The following is a 13,576-nucleotide window of genomic DNA, read 5'->3' as shown; positions in this document are numbered from 1 at the left end:
TCTCTCTCTCTCTCAAATAGATAAATAAATAAATCTTAAAAAAAAAATAAAAGAACTTTACTCCTAAATTCAATTTCTGCCACCATAATCCTGCAAGTAGATTTTGACTTCTCTGGAAATGAACTAGGTTTTTACGTATTCAACAAAAATTTCTAGAGCACCTCCATAACGGAGCATTGCAGCATGCACTGGTGATATGGATACTTCTAAAAGACCATCTGTGCCCTGAAAGAACTCCTAAGCTAATGTCAAGGCAGGCAAGTAAACATAATTGCAAGACCATAGGGAGGTCTGTTGGAGATGCCAGGGGAAGATGGGCCACTGGAAGAGTTAATGAGGTGAGACAGAAGAGGAAGAAACTTCCAGGTACAAGACAATAGATTTTGTTTTCCTCTCTTCCTGAAATCTGGCATATCCCAAATTTGGGATAATGAAAGAGCATTTTTATGGCATTCAAGATGAGGATAGAGATGGAGATTCTTGTAGTATGATAACTTTCAAGAGAGTACACCAAAGAAGAAGTGGTTATAGACTGAATGCTTGTGTTCCTCCAAAATTCATATGTGGAAATCCTAACCTGCAGTGTGATAGTATTTCGAGGTAGGGCCATTGGGCGGTGACTAATTGTAAGTGTGAAGCCCTCCTGACTGGATTAGAACCTTCGTAAAAAAGACCTGAGAGTTCCCTAACACCTTCTGCCATGTGAGATTATAGCAAAAGGACGGCTGTCTCTGATTCAGGAAGCGGGTTCTCACCAGACTCTGAATCTGCTGGTGCTTGATCTTGGTCTTCCCAGCCTCCAGAACTGTGAGAAAGAAATTTCTGTTGTTTATATGCCACTCAGTCTATGTAGTTTGCTATATCAGTTCAAACAGACCAAGACAGACATTGATTTTGGCAGTATGGAAAGTCTGGTTATACTCCTGAAGCCCCTTCAAAGACTCTCCCCATTCCCCATTTGGGAAGGACCAGGAGGGAAATGAATAACAGGGAGGGCTCAGAGGGAAGAGAAGAGAGCGTTCAAAAAGAGGAGGATAGACTGCAGGAGGGGCAGCCATGTAAAGTGCCTTTAAAAGTTGAGATTGAAGAATCCCATCTTGTAGATTGTGGAGGATGCTAAGTAAATTGGAAGCTAATGACTCAATAGGAAGTTTTGCTTATTTTTTTACAGCTCATGTGGTGGGTGTTTAATGAGAAAGTATTACATCTCCATTCTGCTGCTGCTGGGGTTATGCAGCCAGGTAGAGCAGCATGTACAAAGGTAAAAAGGAAAAGAGAGAAATGATGTGTTTCTGGCTTCTCAGTACATCCTTTATCCCTCAAGCTATGATCCCTGAAAGGCTCTGGGAACTGCCCCCTCCATCTTCTTTCTTACCCTGTGTACCATCCTTCCTCATCTCCTCAAAGCCTTTCTCTGTGTCCTATGGAACCTGAGGTGTATCCTCAAAAACATCCTCTATACCTTCAGCTTCTTCTATGAGTGTTTCTCGCTTTCTACCTGAAACCTGTCTTCCTGCTGATACTACCTCTTCTGTGAAACTGTCTCAAAGGTGACTGTTTTCTCTCTCACAGCCCTCTTACCTCTGAGCCTGGAGGAGGGGTTGCTAGGGATCCTCTTTGTTTCTCACTGCCTCATTTCCTTAACTTCCTCTCTTCTGATGTTCTTGTCTGTCATGCTACCTCAGTCACTTACTCCCTAGTCATAACTTAGACCTTGTCCTTGCAAGCAGTTGGGACGTTTTCCTAATAAGGTCAAACATTCTGTTTTCTGACCATTGTGTCTTCTGTGTTGATGACTCTAGATTTATTTCTCTAGGCTCATGTTTCTTATGAGTCCTAGATTCAATAGTTGTTAGCTTACTTAACTTCTCTACTTAGATGTCTAACAGACATTTCAGATTTGCAGTGTCTAAAACAGAATCCTTGAACCGCCTCTCCTCCCCCATCTATTACTCTTTGTATCACCCTCATTCTAGCAAGGGGCACCATTCTCTGTTCATCTAGACACAACTCTAGCCATCATTCTCAATGTGTCCTTTTTACTAAATACTATTATCCTGTCCATTAGCAAGTCTGGCTCTTTCTACGCACAAAATGCATTCTTAAATCTGTCCACTTCTCTCTGTCTTCATGACTACCCTCTAGTCTAAGTCACCATCATCTTTTCCCTGGACTTTGGCCCCAATTGCCCCTCCTTCCACACCCACTTCCTGCTCACCCAGTCATCCCACTCCCCCGGTCTAACACTTAAATTTCCATTGCACTTAAAGTCGAAATTCTTTATCATGGTTACATGGGTCTTCAAGCCTCTGACCCTCTCTGCCTCTCAGCATCTGCTATTGCCCTCTCTTTTGTTCACTGGGTCCCAGACACCAGCCTCCTTTCATTTACTTCTGTACATCATGCCTTCCTACAGCATGAAATCTGTGTTTGAGTTTGATATTTCTCTGTCTGGAAATCTTGTCCTTCTCTCTGTTCCAAAGATAGCTTCTTGTTATCCTTCAGGTTTTCTTTTGTACATCAGCCTTTCTGATTTGCCCTCCTAGATCACACTCCTTAAAAACAAGCCACCCAAAGTACTCTCTTTTACTTCCATTTCTCTATTTCCTTCATGGCATGTCTCATTTCTCTGGTTGATTATTAAACCACATTGTTATGTTGTGACTTTCTGTTCCACACGAAGTGCAGTCTCAGGATTTTATGGACCCTGTTGTCTGCCTGTTATATTTGCTTAATCTAATAGATTACTTAACAGGACTCTCGGGACAATCTGCTCCAGATTCTGTTTTAAAGATAACGAAGTCTAAATCTCTGCTGAGCTTCTTCATTTCAGTATTGCTAGGATGCTATACAAATCTCTCAGTTTATCTCTTATATTCTGACTGATGTTGATGGAGTTATTAGCTTCAGCAATCTTCATTCTGAACTCTTGCCAGTTAAAATTATATTGTTCTCTTCTTCCTGCAGCTAAGAAGTAGATTAAGTTACTTGACAATGGGAGGGGTTCTGTTTTACACATGTGTGCTCTTTCTTTCACTGAAAATTTAGAATGTGAGCTTGTATTTTTCTGAGTTACCTGGTACCATTATCCTAATTCAGTTTCGCTGCTACACATGGAAGAAAGATATTTGGGCTTTTGGTTTTGACCAACCTCTACATCTACCATCTTGCCCTATCAGAACAACAGTGAATGTATTCATGAAAACTGATAAAGTGTTGAAAAGACATGATGAAAGATATCAGAAGATGTGAGATTTTGACAAATTTCTTATAGTAAGAAGTAAACAGAATCATAATGAGATAAAACAGTGCTAAGTAGGCACAGCCCAGAACACATGAAAGGCCACAGTGTAGGTGGTAGAAATTCACCCCTACCACATACAAAGAACAGGAATGGGAAGTAGATGAGAAATCAAAAAATATAATTGAGGGCTGTGAAGAGAATACAGCACGTATCAGCCTCCATCCATTACGGATGCAGTTGGAGGGTTTATCCCTTTGTTGAATCTGGGGAATACTCTTTCAAAAAATCTGTCAGCTGTGGGCCACTCCTGCCCTCATACAAAGCACTTGGAATTGGCAAATTCTACAGAAAAGATGGATGACTAGATAATGTGTTGGCATCTACAGAGGAACACATGCCAGCTACTTAGAGTAATCAACCTGTTCCCTCAAGTGTACATTTGAAAATACACAAAGAAGTGCCAGTTATTTCAGGAAATCAGGAGTACAAATAAAGACCAAGGTAATCAAACAGAAAAACTGACTCCAGGGACCAGAAAAGAGCTTTAAACAGTTTAAATGAGTGCCCTCAGAACAATTTGAGAAGGTATTATATTTATAAAATTTTCAAAGTTAACAAAATTGTATTTATAAAATTTAATACATGTAAATGCTAAAATTAAAAATAAAATCAAAGGAATGCCAGAAGAAAACTTTGAGGAAATCTCTTATAAAACAAAATGATGAAGAAGATGGAAAAGATGAAATAAAATTAAAAAAACTTGAAGGGCAATCTAGGAAGTCCACCATAAATTTAACAGGACTTCCGGAAAAGTGAAAAGAGAAATTAGAGAGAAAACAATCAACAGAGAGACAATATAAGAAAGTTGCCTATATCTAATCAATAATATGGCTTTGCATTAAAATAACCCACTGAGTTGCCAGCATTTTGAATTTTAGGAATTCTACATCCAGACACACATGAAATTCCAGGAAACCTGAGGTAAAAGATAGGTTGCATCATCTTCCAGAGATTTAAAAAAAAAAAAAAGTCACTACAGAGGAATGAGAATCAGATTGGCGTGAGACTGCTCACCAACTGGCAGACATGAAGTTCTGAAAAATAATTTTTAAGTATGGAATTATGTGCCTAGTCAAACAATGAATGAATGTGGAGACAGAGTAATGATATTCTGGAATATACTAGATTTCAGAAAGTTTGCTTTCTATACATCTTTTCTGAAGAACATTATTTGAGATGGACCCTGGCAAAGCAAAACAGAAATCCAGGAAAAAAGGTAGGGATGGGATCCAATAAATTGGGGATTTAATCAAGAGTGCCATGAAAAAAATAAAATTCCAAAATCACAGTTACATAGATAAATTAGTTCATATATGAACAAATAGTCATAGGCTACGAAAGAACGACTTTGAGAAGAAAGTGAATTTTCTATAACAGTAAAATTAAGAAACTAGAGTAAAAAGATCATTAGAAATCCCAACACAAATCAAAGCGTAATATGAAAAAAAATCATTGCCTAATGTAAAGAAAATCAAACAGAGTAATTATAGAGCTGTAAGAAATGAGAACAAATTTGTGCATGATCCATCAAGCAGCTCATTTTTAGTGACATAGGGTTACATCTTTTTTTCTTTGGGATCGATCCCATTATTTGTTGACTAATAGATGACTATAATAATTATAATATTTTGAACATGAATTGGAATCAATCTGTGACAAACCTCTGAAAAACTCACTTCCTTGTAACAGATTGTAAACATTATAAGCCTTGACAATGTGAAAAGTAGAGTTACAGATAACAGGTTGGATAGTGAAGTGAAGTAAGGCAAGTAAATTATCTTATTTTACAAACGGGAATCAAATGTTGCGTCAAGAAATATCTATATTGTTACAAATAAGAATATGACCATTAAAGAAGTAAAAAGAAGCATTGCTAAGAAAAACTGGGAGGAAGAAGCAAAGGTAGGTAAACATCTTTCTCTTTCATATAAAGGAGTCCAAACACCTGTTTAAAGTCGGTCAACCAATGAGATAACTCAAAATAACAAGCATTTATTTAGAATTATAAAAAAAATTAGAACTAAAAAAACAAATAATTAAAATGGTTTTCTTTGGGGAGTGAAACTAGGTAGAAACTAGGGGAACAAGGAAAGGATGACTTTAGCTTCACGTTTTGTATTTTGGTATCGTTGGATCTTTTACTTCCATATGAACATACTACTTTAAAGCACATTAAAAATTAGACTAGAAAATCGTTTCCAAGAGAAGGAGTGAGTTTAACGGTAATACACTAAATTAGAAAGTTTAAAACATTCCTTCAGGTCAGCACAGTGTGTCTGTTCTAGCACGGCAGATGGTTTTCCAATGCGGGTGGGGTGTGGGGCAGCAAGGTTAGTGTTGCGTGTACGTCGCGCCGGGGGTTGCGCACCTCTAATCCGGGACGTGCGTGTTCTCCCCGCCGGAGCGGAGCGGCGGAGCGGGAAGCTTCCGCACCACCTGGCCCGGCGCCATCTTGCGAGCGCCCGTGAGGCTCCGAGCCCCTCACCGTCCGGCAGCCACGGCCTCCCTCCACTCCCGCGCGCAGATTTCTTCTCATTATGTTCAAAGGTAAGGCTTTTGTGTTTACCTCGGTATTTCTTTATTACACATTTTACATTGAAAAAATGGTATTGCTGCCTTTATTAGGATTGTTATTATTTCTCTCGGCGCTTTGGTTTCGAGGTGGCATGGTTCTAAGTGGTCTCCACCTCCACCTTTCCTCCACAAATACGGTAGTTTTTGGAGTGTGATTTGAGGTTTCTATGATATCCCTTCCATTGAATTATAGTAGAAAAATCTGTATTTCTTTCTAAACGCTTTTTTATTATGAAAACTTTCACACATGTACGGAAGGAGACACAATAGTATATTGAACACTTATGAACTCGTTATCCTAGTCAAACAATAATCAGCTCCTAGCCTATCTTGTTTCATCTATAGTCTTTTATCTTCTCTCTCACAGTATTTTGACTTAATCCCAGAAACTTTATCATTTTATTTGTAAATATGTATCTCTAAAATGTAAGGATTCTTTCTGTAACATAACCATAATTCCATTGTGATACCTAAAAAGATTAAAATAATTTCTTCAGCCAGTCAATACCTGTATTTGTAATATGTGTATGTATTCGACATAAATTAACATAAAATTATTACTGTCCTAGTATTAGAAAACAAACTATGTTTGAATTGAAACTTTAAGTTGTGACTCCTCTTTCACGTCCAAATTGAGCTATTATTTCTATTAAGTCTAACTCAGAAGGGCATCTTCTTACTCTGAAGATACTGGGCAAGAAACATTCTATCAAGACAGCAACTTATGCCAAGGGTAGCTCAGAGGCTGGTATAGTCAGTGATAACTGTGGCTCCAGTGGCCAAACTTCCCAGAGACCTTGGGAGAATGGAGGTGAGCCTCCAAAGGGCAGTTTGCTTCTCAGCAGTTTCACCATTCCAGACTTCTGTGATACTTCAAATTTTCCAAAAGGGATGACCGCCTTCAAGAATAGTTGGATTTCTCTGCCAGGTAAAAACCATCCTTGCTCCTCTCACTTTTGTAAGAAACTTAGTTTTCAATTTTTCATTTTTTCTCACATCACCTCACTGGTCTCATCATTTTCTCAATCCAAAAATAAATAAATAAATTAATTAATAAAGACAAAACACCAGGCAGATGTGATGCCCCAATATTTCCTTGTTCTCCTTAGCACTTCAGTACCCTGATGTTTTGTTTGTGGGATTGATTTTACTTTGACTCTAGTTTGAAATAAGCAAATACATATAGATATATTTTCTCTCTCTCTCTCATATGTATAATATCTGACATCTATCATCTATCTAAGATCTGTTTATCTGTTGGGAGAGTTCTGGTTTTAAATTACAGACACATCATTTCCTAACCACGTTAAGTTTGGGAAAGTTATCTAATCTCCTTCTCATTTGTCAAATTGGATAGGGTTGCTGGGAAGATTACATGAGTTAACGTGTAAAGTGGTTCGTACAGTGACTAGAATATAGTATGTATTCAAGGAAAGTTCCTAATATTATTAATTATTTGCCCAATAAAAGTAGTGTACTGCTTTTATTGTAGCTGCTTAAAACTTTAAAAGTTGTCAGTATTGATTTTTCTTCATGTTAAAACTACCAATCATGGAGTAGTTTCATGATTTACTTATTTTAGCTTCTATCAGTGGATGTTGCCTATGATAATTATTATTGTGATGTTCTAATGATGCTTAATTTCCCTTATTCCTTCTATGTTTATTAATTGTTTATTAATTAAATTTCTTTCTACAGAAGAGTTGTCCCTTCTCCCCCATTTATTTACTAATTTAAATTATATATTAATATCAGTATAGATTCATGGATGCTTAGTTTATTGTTTGGGTTATAATCCAATAGTATCATCATTTATTTTGTTATTTTTCTAACTTTGGTCATTAGGAGCTGTTGTCTCCTGCTGTGCCCTTTCAATATGTTTTGTTGGTTTTTTTGTTTGTTTTGTTTTGCCACTTTCTTACTTTCTGGCAACACAAGATGCTCCAGTATCCTTTACATTTTCTCTACCCCAGCACTGGAGTCAGCCAGGAAAATACCATCTTGAAGAATGATATTTAGAAACCAAGGTCTGGGTGCTAGGTATGCTAAGTATCACTGTTTCTGGTTTCCTTCAGTGAATGGAAGTAGGAAATATAAGTAGGTACACTTACTCATGCGTGTACATACATATATATTTCTGTTTCTCTCTCTCTGCATACATAAAAATAATACTATGTGTTATATTCTTGCCTTGACACTTATTTCTTTTTTCTCCAACAGTGAGAAATCTTCCTTCCATTATCTGCAGTGTGTTTGTGTTTTTGTTCACCTAATATACAAATAAAGTAGTTTTAGAATTGCAAATCTATACTCTTGGAAGAAACAAAGTTGTCAATTAGAGTACAGTGTTTAAATTATTTTTGTTTTGAGTCTTACAGTATCTAGCAGTACACTGTTTTCCAAAGTTACATCAGCAACTTTTTACTCCGTTCTCCTTCATTGTGGTTATGTTATTCATTTGTAATACTCACAGTCTGCATTGCATCTTTCCCACATCCTCACCGATTGGTTTTAATTTATGGAAAGCAAAATTTACTCAGTGATGTACAGTTCAGTGGATTTTTGCCAAATTCATAGAGTTATATATCCTTCACCACATTTCCATTCTATTCCATTAGCCCCCCCCAATTCCCTGTTCTGTTCCTTTGTAGTCAACCCCTCACAGTGCCTGGTGTCTACTTATTTGTTTCCCATCCATGTAATTCCAGAGCATTATACAAATGGAATTATATGAAGCCTTTTCATCCTGGCTTCTTTCACTTAGTAAAATGCATTTAAGATTTATTCGTGTTGTTATGAACAGTTCATTGTTTTTTATTGCTAAATGGCATTTCATTGAATGTGTGTACCACATAGTTTGTCCATTCATCAGTAAAGAACCTCTGGATTATTTCCAGTTTTGGGTGCTTATTAATAAAGCTGGTATAAATATTTACATGCAGATTTTGTGGGAACATAAGTTTTAATTTTTTCTGAATAGATACCTAAAAGTGGATTGTTGGATGAAACGATTGGTGTGTGTTAATTTTTTTTTTAAAGATTTTATTTATTTATTTGAGGGAGAGAGTGAGCACGAGCAGGGGGGAGGGGCAGAGGGAGAAGCAGACTCCTTGCTGAGCAGGGAGCCCAACTCGGGGCTCATCTGAGGACACTGGGATCATGACCTGAACTGAAGGCAGATGCTTAACTGACTGAACCACCCAGGTGCCCCAGTGTGTGTTTAAATTTATAAGAAACTGGCTGTACTTTTCATTCTCAAGAGCAATGTATGAAAGTTCTACAATGTACCTTTTTGTCTTTCCTGTGAATACCCATTGGTCTTCAGGAAGAAAGAGCCTTCCAGAGGGTTCACAGTTCTTCAACTTCTGGGACTCCCAGGGGCTTCACACTGTTCCACTACCCCTCATTTGACCTTCACCAGTTTGTCAGTTATTCTGCTTCAACTCTTCTTCCATTTGAGAAAAAGAATATAAAAAATGAAGACAAGAATGAAAAAGCACATGGAATAACAAACATCAAATTAAAAGTAGTGATTATATTTGCTAGAAAGGAAGAAGTGCAAGTGGAGATGGAAATGTGAAAAGCTTCGTTATATTGCTAATGTTCCATTTCTTGAGTTGGGTGATGATATAATTATTATATTATCCTTAATGCCCTCAGGCATGTTTAAAATCACATGAAATTAAATAATAAACAAATACAGCAAAATAAAACTAAATTGTAAACCCCAAGTAGAAACCAATTTAAAAAATAGATTCATGGGACATTTTTTCTCCCTTATGTATGTCTATATTACCTTAATTTAAATATTCACATATTATTTTTGTACTTGGAAAACACAAATATATTTTTTAAAAAGTACGAACCCTAGACTTACTTTTGTAACCCTTGGGCTTCCCATGTTTCACACATTTCAGTGACTTCGTTGATAAGAGAGGTGTCATAAAAGCCTTCCTTGTTTATAAAAAGATCAGGGGAAATCAGTTATCACTATGATAAAGAGTTGAAATTGGGGCAGAGTTTGGGGCTAGACTGATGTGGAAATTTTCCAGAATGTCACAAATCTTGGGTTTACTTGAATCGTCCCCTATACGAAAGCAACATGTTTTGGAATCAGAGATACCACAAAGAAAAATCTGGTCTTCCTTTCTCACTGCATGAAGTTAAATTTTCTTAACTTCCATTTCCTTAGCTTTTAAGTGGTAATAATAAAAACTCCCCTGTACAATTATTTTGAAGTTTATGGATATCTGACATGTGACCCAGTTGTGCCCCTTGCTCACGGAGTTCCAACCATAGCTGCCTTCTCTTTATTTCTCCAGCGCCCAGCTTTTTTCTGCCTCAGGACCTTTACACAAAAGTTTTCTTGGCATGCAGTGCTTTTTCTCCTGATCCTCCCATGGCTGCCTCCTTTTTACCATTCAGGTCTCAGTTTACATGGCATTCCCTTAGAGAGACCTTGCCTGACTGTTTAGTCTAAAGTAGCTTCCACGTCATTCTCTGTTAAACTCTGCATAACACTTACTACTGTGATATTTTCTCATTTATTGAGTTCTTCATCATCTGTTACCGACCCTACCCCGTCTCGACCATCTTGCATTCAGAAGAACACCTAGCACGAAATGAAGAGTCAGTGAATATTTGTGGAAAGAAAGAATGAATAAATAGTGGTCATTCTTTTGTTACCGAGTTCTTAATATTGGTTGGTTCCTACAAGATGCCTTAAGATCGAGGAATAGAAGTTATTCCTTATTCTTTCCCTATCTGCATTAGTCCCACATTCTTTAAAACATTGTTTTGATCAAAGTTTTTTTCTAAAGTATATAGAACATTGAGCTTTTTCAGGAGAAGAAACATTGAATGATGTAGTTTGAGGCAGGCAACATAAGAGATGATCTTCATAGACCCCAGAGGTTAAGAACCACAGAATTCTCCTTCTCTCATATAAATCAAAAGTGAAGGAGGAGAGGAAGAGGTAAATAGAAAACAAGCTAAGGAGCAGAATTTTTATCACTGATTCAGTGTAGTAGGTAAAGGATTGAGAGAATCTGAAGAGGTCTTGAGGTTTCTGATTTAGGCCACTGGATGGATGGTGGTGCTCTTTGTTAGGATAAGAGTATGGGAACAGGAAGAAAAGGAGAACCAAGGGCTGGAGAAGTAGCAAGAACCAGGTGTGGTTCTCCAGGATGCAGGTGGATATATCAAGTGCTCAGGGTCTGGTCTAGACTGATAGATCTGGGGTTTCTTATCCTCCTGGTGATGGCTGAAGTGGGGGTAGCTGAGATCACTAGGTGGTGTGTGTAGAGAACAGGGACAAGGACTGAACCTTCAGTTACAGGTAGCATTGAAGGACAGAAGGACAAGGGGGCTAAAAAGAGGTGGCCAGGGTGTCAGGAGGAACAACAGAACAGCTTCAGAGAAGCCAAAGGAAGAAAGTGAGGCGTGGTCAACAATGTCAAATACCGAAAGGGGGCAGGTTCTAAGACTGGAAACAAGTCCACTGATTTGCCAATTTGTGGTCACTGGTGACTTTTGGCAGTCACAATTTGAGAGGTGCTGGGGCGGGGGTGGTACAGAACTTAGTTAGCAGTGGGCTGAGCAGGGAGGTGAGAAAGAAGAGACAGATCTAGTTTGTCTGGTTCTTTAAGCTGTGGTAATCCGGCGCAGTGCTGTGGTAGTGCTGGGAAAGTGCTGCTTTTTGGCAAGCACATTACTTGCATTGGCTCATTTTAGGCATGATCAACTAGGATCTTTCTCTCTCTTTTTAAACCTAGGTAAGCCAGTGCCTTTCTGTCCTAAATGTGTATAATCATTTTTTAAGAAACGTAAATGGATATCTTTAACAACCAAAAAGCACCTTGTTAGTTTAAGTCAAATTTTCTAAACTCATTCTGAAACCTGATTTCATCACTATTGGCTTTATAGTCCTGCCTCGACCCTGCTTTTTGAGCTTCCCCAACTTCCCCTAGGGAACTGGAGATGAAGGTGCTCCTGTTACTGTAACTTCTGGGCATGGAAAACAAGAATGAGCTCATTTTTATTCCAGGAAAACAAAATGAAACAAATTTTAACAAGTGTTACATTTAGTTACTCAAGGAGAAAAATATACCCAGGAGTAGACAGAAACATTTTTATAGATACCTCAGCCAATTGTGTGAAATTAGTGGTAGTGAATTTTGGTGGGACCTGGAACGCTGGTTACAGTGAGGCAGAATGTGGGCAGAAGATGCTTCCTCTGGCAGACTGTTCCTGCACCACTCTTGTCTTTTTGCAGACACAGGCTCCGTGTCTGTACCGGAAGAACCCTGAACCCAGAGCTGGGGAGGTGTGGACCGTGCACCCACGCCCCCTGGCCTCTGGCATGCTGCCAGTGCATGTTAGCCGGAGTTTGTTTGGGAACTTGCAGCCTGTGGACATCAGATGAATGGCCAACATGCTTGGATGTATGCTGACTCATTTTAGAACAACTGATTTAGAGAGCTGCTGGGGTGTGGGTGTCAGGGTACTGTGGTTGATTTTCCAGCATGCTACCAAAAAAGCAGCTGATGGAAGTGGCAAGTGATGTAGCCAAAGCACAGTTAGGGTACTGTTCAGAGTCTTACCTAGTAGTGCTTTCCTCTAAGTCTGTCTTTTGGGATGCCCCAGTAAGTAGCACCTGAATTTCAGCGACATTTTAGAAATAATGAAATATGAATAGTAAAATTTTTGAGCACTTACCAGATGCCAGGCCTGTTTCTAAATGTTTCATGTGCATTAAATAATTTACTCCTTACAGCCACTCTCAGAAGCAGATAAATTGTCAGGTCCATTTTGCAGTCAGAGCAGCTGAGGCTTGGGGATAAGAAATAACTATCCTCAGGATACTACAGAATCCATGGTGGAGCATGACATTGAAACCCAAGTCTGATTTAAGTCTTTGTTTTTAACTATGAAATGCTAATGAGAGGTTATTTTCATTTAAATAGAAACCAGTGGGCTGTGCTTAATATTCTGCAAGTGCAATTTCTATATCTCTTCCTGATTTTTTGCACATACATGTACACAAAATAGAAGATGAGTGTCCATTTACTCTGAAAATGTACACTAAATTGTGATTAAATTAGGTGCATGAAGAAGGGACTATATTCTTTTTACATGTGATGAATAGATGAGTCCCTTTATTTTTTCAGGTGGTTAATTCCTGCTCAAGGATGTTCTGTAGGTCACCTCTTGCTCTGGAGGGAGAAGCAGGTGGGCTTCCTTGGGTGGGGCTGGACCTTGCCTCTGGGGAGGCCCAGGGATTCCTTAAGACAAGAGTCTATCAGAGAATCCTGGCTCCATAGAGAGAGAACAGTTAGCAAGAAGAGACAGCTGAGGGTGAGCAAATTACTCCATTGGCATAATTTAGTATTTCAGACATGACATGTAATTGTCTGTAAAGTCTTTTGTTGTTTGTGTCTCAGAGTTATGGGAATCTTTTTTCAATGGGCCTACTGCCCTGTGCAGTCTGAGGTGGGGGAGCAGTTAGGGGCAGAGGACTTTTACCCACATGTCTGAGGCATCACTATGATTCCAAAGTAGAGACATCTTTTTAATTAAACAATTTTTTTTAACTGCTTAAATTATTAAAGTGTGAACAGCTACCCTCTTTTTGAACCAAATGCTGGAGATTAGCGCCACCTGCCTAAACTGTTCTCCCACTACACTGAGAACTCTCTA

General features: G+C 38.5%; 1 pseudogene; it reads left to right on the top strand.

Moving 5' to 3' along the window:
* The first annotated feature begins 430 nt into the window (after positions 1-430).
* Positions 431-13,576, top strand: part of LOC109489485 — a 43,218-nt pseudogene continuing 30,072 nt past the window's right edge.

Source organism: Ailuropoda melanoleuca, chromosome 15, assembly GCF_002007445.2.
Source record: "Ailuropoda melanoleuca isolate Jingjing chromosome 15, ASM200744v2, whole genome shotgun sequence".
In the NCBI taxonomy this organism is placed as follows: domain Eukaryota; kingdom Metazoa; phylum Chordata; class Mammalia; order Carnivora; family Ursidae; genus Ailuropoda; species Ailuropoda melanoleuca.
Note: the sequence above shows the minus strand (reverse complement) of the source record. Positions and strands in the feature narration are given on the sequence as shown.